Genomic DNA, 13,485 nt, shown 5'->3' on the forward strand with positions numbered 1-13,485 from the left:
ACAACCAAGGCTCCATTGGAGTAAAGTTGTCCTGGGCACTGAGGATGGCTCCATGGCCTCTGCCTCAGGCACTTAAATGGCTTTGGTTACAACTGAAGCAATGCCTCAGAAAGGAAGAGCATCACCCCCTATCAAGCTTGCTGGGTGGATACAAGTTGGGTGCATGTAGGAGTCTGTCTCTCTGCCTCTCCATTTCTCACTTCAGAAAAATACAATAAAAAAAAAGAATCATCATCATCATATACACACTGATCTGATGTGTATATAGCACTTGGTTTTTTTCTCTTAATTATATATTTTGAATAGATACAATAGATACATAGATGGATAGATAGATGGATGGATAGATAGATAGATAGATGATAGATATATTGATAGATAGATAGATAGATAATAGGGATAGATGTGTCATATATAGATAAATACTTTCTAAATTTTTTAACTAATGCATGTTATCACATTATAGATTATTTCTAATCTTTCCCAGTGTAACAAGTATGTAATTTTACATATATGAATATATCTACAGAATTATAAATAAATGGAATAATTACAATAAAGTGCATATGCATGGGTAATTTTTATAATTATATATATATATCTTTCACATTGAAATAATTTACATAATTAACACTAATATATGAGAATACTTTAAAAATATTTTGGGAGGCTTGTGACCCTGGGAGAGGAGCGCAGCCCCACCTGCAGGAGCAGGGAAAAGGCCAAGGCTTGTAGACCAGGGCACATGAACATAGCCCTTCCTGTGGAGGAGAGGGGGAAAACACAACCAGCCAGCACAGGCAATGCCCATACACAAATGCCAGAGGCAGTGACAGAGGTGGTGACTGGCCTGCAGACAGACCACACCTAGGGAACACAGAGTCCACATTCATTGGACTCCAGTGGCCATGCCCTTCTTATACACAGACAAAATGGGAAGGCAGAGAAATGCAACCCAATGAAAAAGAGAAATCCCCAGTAAAAAACTTGAATGAGTCAATATAACAAAATTACCAGATGCAGAGTTTAAAATAATGATTGTTAGGATGCTCAAAGATCATAGAACAACAATAGATGGTCATAACAAACAACTAAATAAAGAGAAAGCAAGTATAAAAAAGAATATTGAAATGATAAAAAATCAGTCAGAAATGACAAATACAATATCAGAAATGAAGAAAACAATGAAAGCAATTAAAAGCAAAATGAATGAAACTGAGGATTGAATCAATGAGATAAAAGACAAGAAAAACAAAGGCAATGAAGCAGAGCAGCAAAAAGAAAAGAGACTCAAAAAGTCTGAGGAAACTCTGAGAGCTCTATGACAACATGAGGGAAATGACATCCGCATCATAGGAGTTCCTGAAGAAGAAGAGAAAGAACAAGGGATAGAGACTATGTTCAATCAAATCATTGCTGAAGACTTCCCTAAATTGATGCAGGAAAAAGTACACAAGTTCAAGAAGCACAGAGAATTCCATTAAAGAGAAACCCAAAAAAATCTACACCAAGACACATTATAACTAAAATACCAAAGCTAAGTGATAAAGAAAAAATATTAAAAGCTGCTAAAGAAAAAAAAATTATCACCTACAAAGAAGCCCCCATAAGGATGACATCCAACTTCTCAACAGAAACACTTGAGGCCAGAGGAGAATGGCAAGAAATATTCAAAATAATGCAGAACAAGAGCCTACAACCAACAATACTTTACCCAGCAAGGCTATAGTTTAAAATTGAAGGAGAAATTAAAAACTTCCCAGACCAAAAAAAAAAAACCTCAAGGAATTCATTACAACCAAACCAATGATATAAGAAATGTTAAAGGGCCTGTTGTAAACAAATCAAAGGGGGAAAAGAATTTAGCAAAAGAAGAAAACAGCTTTAAAGAATAAAATGGCAAGAAACAAATGCATATCAATAATAACCTTAAATGTAAATGGATTAAGTGATCCAATCAAAGACATAGGGTAGCTGCCTGGATAAGAAAACAGGACCCATACATATGCTGTCTACAAAAGACACACCTTAAAACAAGAGACGCACATAGTCAGAAAGTAAAAGAATGTAAAAAAAATTTTCATGCAAATGGGAATGAAAAAAAAGCTGGGGTAGCAATACTTCTATCAGACAAAATGGACTTTAAAACAAAGTCTATAGTAAAAGATAAAGAAGGTCACTACATAATAATAAAGGGAGCAATCCAACAGGAAGATATAACCGTTATAAATATCTATGCACCTAATATAGGAGCACCTAAATATATAAAGCAGACTTTGATAGATAGAAAGGGCAAGATCAACAGCAAGGCTATAATAGTACGACATTTCAATATCCCACTAACGTCATTAGATAGATCCTCAAGAATGAAAATTAACAAAAAAACAGCAGACTTAAAGGACACACTTGATCAACTCATTTTAATAAATATCTTCAGAACCTTTCACCCTAAAGCAGCAGAATATACATTCTTTTCAAGTGCTCATGGTACATTCTCAAGGATAGACCACATGTTAGGGCACAAAAGCAGTCTCAACAAATTTAAGAAGATTGAAATCATATCAAGCATTTTCTCTGATCACAATGGCATGAAACTAGAAATCAACCACAACAGAAAAACTGAAAAATACTTAAACACTTGGAAACTAAATAGCATGTTATTAAATAACGAATAGGTTAACAATGAGATCAAAGAAAAAATTTTAAAAATTCCTAGAAACAAATGATAATGAGCATACAACAACTAATAATTTATAAGACACAGCAGAAGCAATTCTGAGAGGGAAGTTCATAGCTTAAAGGCATACCTTAAGAAGCTAGAAGAAGCTCAAATAAATAACCCTGTATCTAAAAGAACTAGAGAAAACAGCAAGTAAAGACCAGAGGTAGTAGAAGGAAAGAAATAATAAAGATCAGAGTAGAAATAAGTGACATAGAGGCTAAAGAAACAATACAGAGGATCAATGAAACAAGAAGCTGGTTCTTTAAAAAGGTAAACAAGATTGATGAAATTGTAACCAGAATAACCAAGAAAAAAAGAGAGAGGACTCAAATAAATAAAATTAGAAATGATAGTGGAGAAATAACAACTGACACAACAGAAATACAAAGGTTTATAAGAAAATACTATGAAGAACTGTATGCCAAAAAATTAGACAACCTAGATGAAATGGACAAATTCCTTGAAATATATAATCTTTTAAAAATCAAACAGGAAGAATCAGAAAAGCTAAACAGACCAATTACAACAAATGAGATGGAAACAGTTATGAAAAAACTCCCAACAAACAAAAGACCAGGGCCCGATGGCTTCATAAGTGAATTCTACCAAATATTCAAAGAACTAACTCCTAACCTTCTCAAGCTATTTCAAAAAATTGAAGAGGAAGGAAGACTTCCGAGCTCTTTTTATGAGGCAAGCATAATTCTGATTCCAAAACCAGGCAAAGACAATACAAAATAGAAAATTATAGGCCAATATCCATGATGAATCTAGATGCTAGAATCCTCAACAAAATATTAGCCAACCGAATCCAGCAATATATGAAAAAAATCATACACCATGATCAAGTGGGATTTATTCTGGGGAGGCAAGGCTGATACAATATTTGCAAATCAATCAATGTGATTCATCATATAAACAAAAGGAAGGAGAAAAACCATATGATAATTTCGATAGATGCAGAAAAAGCATTTGATAAAATCCAGCACCCATTCATGATCAAAACTCTCAGCAATGTGGGAATACAGGGAACATACCTCAACATGATAAAGGCCATCTATGACAAACCCACAGCCAACATCATACTCAATGGGCAAAAATTAAAAGCAATCCCCTTAAGATCAGGAACAAGGCAGAGGTGCCGCCTTTCACCACTCTTATTCAACATAGTTCTGGAAGTCCTAACCACAGCAATCAGACAAGAAGAAGAAATAAAAGGCATCCAAACTGGAAAAAAAAAGTAAAACTATTATTATTTGCAGATGATATGATAGTGTATATAAAAAACCCTAAGGTTGCAGTCAAAAAACTACTGGACATGATAAATGAATTCAGCAAGGTGGCAGGACATAAAATTAATATTCAGAAATCATAGGCATTTTTATACACCAATAATGAACTGTCAGAAAGAGAAATTAAGGAAACAATCCTCTTCACTATTGTAACCAAAAAAGTAAAGTACCTAGGAGTAAATTTAACCAAGGAGATTGAAGACTTGTACTCAGAAAATAATAAAACTTTGATAAAAGAAATCAAGGAAGATATAAACAAGTGGAAGTATATACCATGCTCATCATTAGGAAGAATAAACATCATTAAAATGTCTATATTACCCAAAGCAATTTATAAATTTAATGCAATACCAATAAAACACCAATGACATACTTCAAAGATATAGAACACATATTTCAAAAATTTAAATGGAACCAAAAAAGAACAGAAATAGCCTCAGCAATCCTGAAAAAGAAGAATAAAGTGTAAGTATCACACTTCCAGATATCAACTTATACTACAAGGCCATCGTACTCAAAACAGCTTGGTACTGGCATAAGAACAGGCATACAGATCAATGGAACAGAACAGAGAACCCAGAAATAAACCCACATATTTATGGACAACTGATATTTGACAAAGGAGTTAAGAGCATACAATGGAGTATAGACAGCCTCTTCAACAAATGGTGTTGGGAAAATTAAACAGCTACCGGCAAAAAAAGTGAAACTAGACCACCGAATTACACCATTCACAAAAATAAACTCAAAATGGATAAAAAACTTAAATGTAAGCCGTGAAATTATAAACATCTTAGAAAAAAACATAGGCAATAATCTCTCCAACATTTGTCACAGCAATATATTTGCTGATTTATCTCCACAGGCAAGGGAAATAAAAGACAGGATAAAAAAATGGACTGTATCAAACTAAAAAGCTTTTGCACAGCTAAAGACAATAAGAACAGAATACAAAGACAAACTACACAGTGGGAGAACATATTTGACAATACATCTGATAAGGGGTTAATAACTAAAATTTATAAAGAACTTGTAAAACTCAACACCAGGTAGATAAACAATCCAATGAAAATGGGCTGAAGAAATGAATAGACACTTCTCCAAAGAGGACACACAGATGGCCAATAGGCATATGAAACAATGCTCAGCATCACTAATCATTAGAGAAATCAAATTAAAACCACAGTAAGATATCACCTCATACCAGTCAAAATGGCTCTCATCAACAAAACAACACAATAAGTGCTGGCGAGGGTGTAGAGAGAAGGGAACCCTCCAGCACTGCTGATGAGAATGCAGACTGCTACAGCCACTGTGGAAAACAGTATGGAGATTCCTCAAAAAATTAAAAATTGAAATGCCTTTTGACCCAGCTATCCCACTTTTAGGAATATACCCCAAGAACACCATAGCATTGTTTCAAAAGGAGAAATTCACCCCCACGTTTGTGGCAGCACTGGAAACAGCCCAAGTGTCTGTCAGTGTATGAGTGGATTAAAAAGCAGTGGTACATATATACAATGGAATACTATGGGGCCATGAAAAAGAAGGAAATCTTACCTTTTGTGACAACATCAATGGACATGGAAACTATTATGGTAAGTGAAATAAGCCAGGCAGAAAAAGAAAATATCATATGACCTCACCCATTTGAGGAATCCAATGAATAATGTGAGCTGAGGAACGAAATTGAGATAGAGGAGAGATCAAAGGGACCAGAGGAAAAGAGAACAGAGGAAAGGGGGATGAGAGGATGGGATAAACCTGAAGGGAAGGGGGCAGACGCTATGGGGAGGGGGGCAAGGGAGATGTTGAGGGGAATACGGGAGTGGGAATATGCGTTTGGGGCAACACTAGAATCTATGTAAACACAATAAATTAAAATCAATAAAAAAAAGAATTTCAATATAATAAAAAAATATACATTTTGGCCATTAATATTTCTTATAACTTTTTTTTATCTTTTCTAGTTAGAAGAAACATAATATCTCAGATTTAATTTTCATTTCTTGATACTGTTATAATAAGAAAAAAAAAGATTTAATAGATTAACTAGACCAGGCATGGCCAACATATTGCCCGTGGACCAGATCCGGCCCGCATAATGAGTTTATGCAGCCCGCGATTAAATTTTTAATATTCTCCGCTACTCTAAAATCTCAGCTACTCAGAAGCAGAAGCGCAACTTTGATTATTGAAAATCAAGATATATAAGAAGATAGTGATAAGCAGAAAAGAATTTTGCGTGTGACTAATTCTGCGTTAACTTCCAATAATTGGTCAAATGATTTGCAATACTTCTTTATTTTTTTTAAAAATTCCATTATAAAGATTTACAACTTTTGTACTCATCTGTACTCGATATGAACTGTTTGACATTTAGCAGCGATGTGAAACCCACATTCTTTTAGGTGGAGTTTGCCAGTGCGCACCCAAGGTCAAACAATTCGTTATTTTTGTGGTCAAGTGGGCTGAATCAAGTGGCATTGTAGCATAGACAACAGCTGCAGTTGATAACTGAAAATGTTTCCAGGCTGTTTGTAAAACAAAATAGTTGTTTTATTTGCAAAGTAACCCCTTCAAGCTCATTCTATTAATTAAATATTGTTTCAATTGATTGTGATACAGTTTGGATATTTATACATGTAATCATATTTTTATTAAAATGTTTTTATTAAAATAATATTGTATATTAAATTTTTTCACTCACATTTATTCATAAACAAATTACATAATAAAATTTTGTTTACTTAAACGAATCATTTTTGTATTTAACATTTTTTAATTTTAATATTTCATCCAGCCCGTGAAAAAAGTTTTCTTTCTAATCTGGCCCGGGGGCAAAAACTGTTGGCCATACCTGAACTAGACCATCACTTCTCTAAATGATTTTTCTAGGAAGTGATCATTATTGGTCTAAACTCCAAAGCATTCCCATTTATTTATTTATTTAATTTTTTTTAGATATTTGAAATACAACTTTATTCTGATTCTAAGTGAAAAGAATGAGAATGACAGTAACAAACAAGGTTTCACCACTGTATGTTGTGATACTTCTGTAGCCGTGTTACAGTTGAAACCTAATGAAGAAACAACTGTGTTCTGAAATAGCTAAGCACGCAGGTTCAAAAAAGGAACATATTTTTTAACTGCTACATTCACTCCAAAGCTCATTCATCTCTTCCAACATCCCAAAGCTCAAACACAGGTCCTACTTAGCTATGTAATAAAGTAGCAAACACGCTGCACCACTGACATCAGAAGACAGTTGTCTCTCAAACTAGACCGACGCTGGGCTCCAGCTTAGATTTCTCACAGCCTGTCATTCTCATCCTGGAGCTCAGTGGTCTCAGCAACCTCTCTATTGTGCTCGGACTGTGCTGCCAAAGCCGGGACTATAACAACCTCTGGTGAGGCAGGAGTAGGCATGGCGACAAGTTCCAGGTGAGTGTCTCCAATTAGTTTCCTAGCAAGCCAGAGGCAAGACTTTTCCAAGTTGTAATTACTTTTGGTAGAAATGTAATACTGCAGGTTCTCTTTGATGGAAGACAGTTGATTTGACCTTAACTTTTCTGTCCTTGATATTCACTTTGTTGCGGCACAACATAATGGACATGTTTTCACACACTCAATCTCTATGCCAATTAGGCACATTCTTGTAATTAACACTCAAAGTTCCATCAGACGTGATAATGGCCCGCTGGGCTTAGCTGTAACAGCCATCTGAGCCGCCAGAACTTCTCCAGCCCGCTGTCCCGCACGTGAACTTAACAGGCCCTCTGTTGGTGTGGAACATGAGGGGGTGGGCCTTGCATCCAGAGTGGCCACACACTTCCTGAATTCTCCAGTCAGATGGTGTTTCACAAATGTAGTTTTCCCAGTCCCTCCATCATCATCCAAAACAAATTTGAACTGAACTTGGGGATCTCCTTAGGTGGCCATGGCGATGTTGCTTTCAGAATCATCTCCATCCATCTGACAGAAAAGACTGAAGAAGTGTTCTCTGTCTTGTGTTTTGACTGTAGCGTATTTCACCTTGTAGATGAACCTGCTGCTCACACACTCCAAGTACACATTAACGAGAGTGCCCTTTAAGCTTAATCTTCTTATCAAATTTACTCAAGTGCATAGTACCAAAACATTTAATTTTGGAAGTGGGCATATGTTCGTACAGTCCTGCTTCTCACCTTTGACAGGTTTCTGTTTCCTATTAAAGACTTACTTAGACCCAACCTGAAACTGCACCCCTTTCTCCAATACATGATGTTAGAGTCATGGAATAGACTCTCTTTCTCCTCTCTCACATTAAACTTTTGCCCACAAAAATTATGTCTAAGGAGGAAACCATGAGAATTTTGACAAATACCAACACAAGCACTCTCCGTATCTCAATTACTGAACCATCGCTAGGCTGAACATTATGAGGACTGGTGTCATGATTACCCTGGGTGCCTGCCACATGAAGGAGTTTCAAAGGCAGTCACTATATTTGGAAAGCCTGCTTGCTGGAATCAAATGAAGAGGCAGAGAATACGCCTTGTTGTCTCCTGTATTCCATGAATGCTTCCCCTGCTATGCCATTATTGCCTAAGCAATAGAATGTGATGAACTTTTCAAAATAGATGATACTTCCTCAAGGGAAATGTCTAATTAAATTAACCCCATGTGTTTGTTTTTAACTGCTTTCTTAAGTCAAGTTGCCATGTGACAGCTCTGGGGACAGGGACCCGTTCTGCTTTGCATTTTGAATTTGAAGACAACCTATTAATGGAAAGGAGTTTAATTTGTGCATAATGAAAAAAAGGGGATTCTAAATTAAAACTAAAAAAAAAAAATTTATATCATTACAAAGGTCAAAAAATTTAGCATAACTTTATATGAGTTTGTTTATAAAAGGTAACTACTTTCTTTAATCAGTTTTTTCAAGAGAGAGCTGAGTGTTTTATTTCAGTCTGCATCTGCTACAGGAAAGAAGCAGAAGAGGCACAAATAAAAGATTCTTTACCAAAGTGTTTTGTTTCTGTTTTCCTAAAACATATGGTTGATGTTTCCTATCTCCTTTCATTTACAGTAAATCAAGTCATGCCTTCATTGGAGTTTTTTTCATTTTCAAATCATAACATTAGAGACATTATTTTCTCAAGTTTTTTTTAAAAAAAATCACTCCTGTCCTCTACAAAGGAATAATTCCTCTCTTATCTATGCACTCATAGAAATGTGTGCATATTTTTATTCTATTGTTTATTGTAGTATGTCCTGTTTTTTTTGTAAGCCCCAGTGCAATTTATATATTATACAAGGATATTTTATTCTTTGTACATTTCTGGAGAATTGCCAGAGTTCAAAATCAAATAATTGTTTTTGTAATATTTTTGAAAGGTTAAATAAGTTAAGTACAATAAATAATCTTGAGGTTAGTAATTAACAAAGACATTGTTTTTTTTTGTTTGTTTCTTTTGTTTTTTAATGTTAATTTTATTGATTTTAGAGAGAGAAAAGGAGAGAGTAGAAGAGAGACAAGAACATCTGTTCCTGTATGTACCCTGACCGGGGATTGAACTGGCAACCTCTGTGCTTTGAGACAATGCTCTAACCAACACAGTTATCCCACCAGGGCTAAAGGCATTATTTTTCAACTTGATAGTTATTTATGGTTATTATAAATTATCTTATACAGATGCTGTTCAATGAGTGTTAACTATTTGGTGTTTTGATTTCATAGGCTCATATACATAATCATTCAAAATATCTATTCCCCATGGGTTTTAAGGAATTATTCAAATAATTTTAATAAATCTTTCCATTATATTAGAAATATTCTTTATAGAATATGAATAGAAAAAAGTAGAATGATTAAGAATCCCAAAATAGCCCTGTTGAAATTTTTCCACATTTTATTTGTCTTTGGTTTTATTTCAAGTATTGCAATGTGTTTCAAAGGCTTCTGCTTACTTAAGAGTCTCGAAAATATTAGAAAACCCTACAGGCTCATTCTGCCAGGTTTTAATTGTCCCCCAAATTGAAAGGCAATCTACTGCCTGCTCTAATTTTTTAAAATCTTCTGTACCTTGTAAACTAAATGTCCCTTGTATCAGTTTCAACTTTAGTGCCTGATTTTAGGTCACTGATGTCAACATGCTCACCACACCCTTTCTTGAGCATGCTGCAATCAGCTAACTCCCTTCTACAATTCTGACATCCCATCAATCATTCCGTTCACCCTGAAACTGTTACCCTCACATTCTTCAACTTACAAAATAATCCGTTCCCCTACCAGGTTTTTTTAGATTGAACAAGAAAAAGCCTTAGAAATCATATACTTTATTCGCTAATTTTGCATGAGAAAATATAGGCTCTAGAAAAGATAAAGAAAGAAAAATATCATTCAGTAACCATTGTCTGCCAGTTGGTGACTAACTTGGGATGAATTTAGTCGTATTTATTTATGCTGGTTCTGAGCTCTTGGCATTGCACTATATCCCCACTCATCAGAAATGACTTTCCACCCCTCAGTTTACTAGCCTGGAATACCGGGTAGGGCAAAAGGAGGTTTACAGTTGTGAGTATTTGAAAAAAGAGTTTATTCTTGTATTATTTATTAATGTATTATTTTCCAAATGCCTATAAAGCTACTCAAGTCCAATACTGTATTTTCAACTCTCTTTTTAAATGTGTAATTTATTCAAATTACACTTGAAAGTACAAATGAGTTAGCCATAACATTGCCAGCAAGGATTTTCATTCCAAAATTAAGGTAACTTAAAGAATTATTATGGGAATTCAAATTACAAGCAGTAAGACCCAGTTAGAAGAAATTGGGAGCCTGACCAGGCAATGGTGCAGTGAATAGAGCATTGAACTGGGACTCAGAGGACCCAGGTTCAGAACCTCGAGATCGCTGGTTTGAGTGCAGGCTCACCAGTTTGAGTGTGCAGTCGCTGGCTTGAGAGTGGTATCATAGACATGAATGATCCCATGGTCGCTGGCTTGAGCCCAAAGGTCATGGCTTGAAGCCCATGGTCTCTGACTTGAGCCCAAGATCTCTGGCTTGAGCAAGGGGTCACTTGGTCTGCTGTAGCCCCCTGGTGAAGGCATATATGAGAAAGCAATCAATGAACAATTAAAGTGCCACAACGAAGAACTGATGCTTCTCATCTCTCTCCCTTCCTGTTTGTCTCTGTCTCTCTCTTTCTCTGTCACAAAAAATAGAGAGAGAGAGAGGAAGGAAGGAAAGAAGGAAGGAAAGAAGGAAGGAAGGAAGGAAGGAAGGAAGGAAGGAAGGAAGGAAGGAAGGAAGGAAGGGAGGGAGGGAGGGAGGGAGGGAGGGAGGGAGGGAGGGAGGAAGGAAGGAAATCTGGAAAGATTGTCTACGATGTGCAGATTTTTCTTTTTTTAATTAATTAATTAATTAATTAATTTAGAGAAAGGGGGGGAGGACTCATCATCTCCCATATGTACCTTGACCAGACAAGTGCAGGGTTTTGAACTGGCGACTTCAGTGTTCCAGGTTGCCATTTGATCCACTGCACCACCACCGGTCAGGTTTCTCTATTTTTTATGGCCAGAAAAAAATCTCTTTTCATTTCCAGACATAGTTATTCATTTACCAATAGCTGCTTTTCACTTGAGTATAATAACATCATCATTAAATTAATGTTTATCAATCATGCAGTATTACCTTGTGTTACTTAAATTTCATCACAATCCTAAGGATAGGTATTATTATATCCATCTTACAGCTGTACCACTGTCATTCTAAGTAAACAAATTTAAAGCCAAACTCTTCTCGGTAATAGCATAAACAATCATACAATCCCTTTGTGCCAAAACCTGTCTTGTCATATCCAATTAGTCATGCTTAATTCTTTACATCCACATTTTCTATCTACATAAGTACTATCTTAATCCAGGTCTTCTTTGTTTCTTGCCTGAAATATTCCAAACCTCTTACTCTCCATATTTAAACTCATTCAATCCATTCTCCATCTTTTTAAAATGCAAGTGTTATAGTATTCACCACCACCACCACATTAAATACATTATAATCTATTAAAGTGATTTTAACTTTTCAATTAAGATCATTTTCATGAAAGAAATAACTAGCCTATTAAAAAATAAGTTTTGAAACTAGTGTTCATAAGAATAATATAAAAATGCCTTAGGATAACATTTAAGACTCTCAGAATCCAGCACTATTTCTTCTCTAACTTTTCAAATCCCATTTTCGTACATACTGAGTTATTTATGCTTCTTCAACTGTCATATTTAGTTTTATCTCTATGATTTGATCATATTACATTTCTCCCTGAAATAATACTTTTTTCTTGCATTATTCCCAGCTCCTTTACAATTAGCCAACATCTTTCAACTTTTGAGCTAAATTTCCTCTTTAAATATTTTCTGACCCATGTGATAGAACTGACTCCACCTCTCTTAATTCAACCTCTAAGATTTCAAGCATATACTTATAACATATTGCAATTAATTTGCAAGTTTAGCTTTTCTTATTGGACTACAACCTCTTTAGGAGAACTGTATTGCATTTTTCTTGTTATATCCATGGCTATATGGTATCTGCCACTGAGTTACTGCTGATACAGAAAAAAAAAAAAAGAACGAACAAAAAAAATGCATTAACTTTGGGTCCATAGTTCACTTGTTAATTTTAAAAGGATAGACTTAAAGTCAAGAAATTTCAGCTGACAAAGAAAAGGAGACAATGTTTAACCAACAGTGGAATTCTATCAAAAAAAAGCCAAATACAAAATGAATGAGACTGAAGGAGGAAAAAGATATTTGTTTTGAAGAGTCTACAGAGCCATACAGTTGGAAAAGAAAACAAGCACAATGCTGGATTCAATCTGAAGCTCAGGCTCCAGGACCCTCTGACCCAGATGCCAAGCAAAGCAAAAGCATCACCTGTGAGGAAGACCTATGCAGAAATCGGGAAATCCCAAGGTGACCTGCTGGGAGACAGACAATTCTCCATGAATATGTTATATTCTGTGGTTCTGGTTCTCTGAGCGAAGGCATTTGCTGCAAATTTAGGGATACTTATATAAGGAGACATTCCAGGATTATCAATCTTAAAGACAACCCCTTGTCCAGAGATGGTCCATGTTAGTAAAGATAAACACCTCACTGTCTCCTCCCCAGCAAAGGTTTACTTGTATTTCAGAGTAAAGATAAAGCTTCTCTCTCTCTGGAGATGGGAATGGGCAGGTCACCAAAAACCTTATATAAAATCAGAGTTATGATTTTCTTTTTTCTTTTTCTTTTTTAGGCTCTTCTATAATGTACTTTATTTCACATACAAATTTGTGAAGTAAAAGATATTTGGCTCTCACCAAATAACCCTGCCCTGATTGGAACTCAGAGAAAAAACACAAAACAATACTCTAGATGCAGCTTTTACTATGAGTAATTGAGCAATGAACTGTCATTTTCTCTGCACCAAAGGCCCTGTGATAT

The 13,485-nt window shown here is 35.4% G+C and overlaps 1 pseudogene; it reads right to left on the bottom strand.

Annotated features, from left to right (window-relative positions):
- Positions 1-7,326: 7,326 nt before the first annotated feature.
- LOC136328473 (GTP-binding nuclear protein Ran-like) lies at positions 7,327-7,956 on the bottom strand (annotated as a pseudogene).
- Between the last annotated feature and the right edge of the window lie 5,529 nt (positions 7,957-13,485).

Source organism: Saccopteryx bilineata, chromosome 3, assembly GCF_036850765.1.
Source record: "Saccopteryx bilineata isolate mSacBil1 chromosome 3, mSacBil1_pri_phased_curated, whole genome shotgun sequence".
NCBI lineage: Eukaryota > Metazoa > Chordata > Mammalia > Chiroptera > Emballonuridae > Saccopteryx > Saccopteryx bilineata.